This window comes from Mus caroli, chromosome 18 (assembly GCF_900094665.2).
Source record: "Mus caroli chromosome 18, CAROLI_EIJ_v1.1, whole genome shotgun sequence".
Taxonomy (NCBI): domain Eukaryota; kingdom Metazoa; phylum Chordata; class Mammalia; order Rodentia; family Muridae; genus Mus; species Mus caroli.
Window position 1 is genome coordinate 7450069 of NC_034587.1, and position 1692 is coordinate 7451760.

The following is a 1692-nucleotide window of genomic DNA, read 5'->3' on the forward strand; positions in this document are numbered from 1 at the left end:
CTGCCTTGGGTAACCAGGGCTTATAGGTTAGAGGCATTTTTGTTTTATAGATCTTCTAAGTATGGTGACTTAAAGCACATGTGCCCAGCTTAGTGCTATCCTTTGGGATGGCGAGTTCTTTATCTGAGTTTGTTTTGCTTTTAGGTTGACTTATTCTATTTTGTGTGTATGACTGTTTTGCCTGCATGCATGTATGTGTATCATGTGCATGCTTGGTGTCCTCAAAAGAGGACAAGAGAGGGAGTGATACCCCCTGAAACTGAACTTACTGAGAGCTGTAAACGACTGTGTGGGTGCTGGGAACTGAACGTGAGTTCTGTTCAGAGCAAGCGCTTTCCTGTTCTAACCACCTCTCTGGCCTTGTGATGGTGAATTCTTACTTCTGTGGTCAGGCACAGTGGGCAACATGTCAGCCTCAGTGCTACATAAAAAACCATTTAACTCTCATGCTCAGCAGATACTTCCCCAGCACAAAGTAAGTTCAGTCTCTATGGCTGCTTTCATATTTACATATAAATGGCACATAAGATTGGTTCCTGACACTCTATTTTCACTGAGTGATGATTATTAAGGATGGGAAGACCTATTAGTAAATGGCTATGAAGTGCTTGGCTAATCAAAACAAGGCATAAATAACCTGAGAAGGTCAAGCTGTGGTGGATATTGAGAGATGGAACTGGAACTGGCCCTTGAGCTTTTCTGAGGTCTGACCAGGGCAGGTACCCTGTAGTTCCTGTTGTGTGTGTATCCCCTGGACTCCATATCCATCCTCCATACCTTAGATGTTGAAAATCACAGAGAGGCTTCTGAGACCCACTTCTCATCCTGTAGTTGATCTCATACTGGGGTGATGTGGCCTGACATTGCTCTGTCTTGGTTGTTTTTGATGCTGAGGAGGATCAGACCCTCCCCCCATTCCCGACACACACACACACACACACACACACACACACCCCTCGGCAAGCACTCGGGCACAGAGCCATACCCTCTGCTTGTGATGCTTGTTGCACTTGTTTTACCAGCTTTTCCGCTAAGCACAGCACAGCTTGTATGTGGGTTGTGGACATTTTAAGTGTTGAGAAACATTACTGGCCTGATGAGGTGGCTTCATGGGCAAAAGGCACAAGTCTGTGGACACCCGAGTCCACAGGGGCCGGGTTCATAGGGGTGAGCACTGGGGATGGGGGACTGTGTGCACACCTGTAATTCCATCACTCAAAGCAGAGACAGCTGAATCTCAGTGAGTTCAAGGCCAACAAGGCTACATAGTGGTACCCTAACTCAAGCTCCTCCCTCTAAAAGGAGAGGACTGACTTTCCAAAGCTGTCCTCCTAACCTCCACATGCATATACCTCCATATACACAGTCTCTCTCTCTCTCTCTCTCTCTCTCACACACACACACACACACACACACACACACACACACACACTCTCTCATACATACACACTTACATATACAGTCATACATACACACTCACACACACACACTCACATGCTCTCATACATACACACTCACATATACACTCATACATACACACTCACACACACTCATACACATACTCACACACACTCATGCTCATACATAATCACACACACATTCATGCATATAAACTCACTCATACACTCATACATTCACACACACTTGCACATACTCACTCTCATACACTCAATAACATACATTCACTCATAC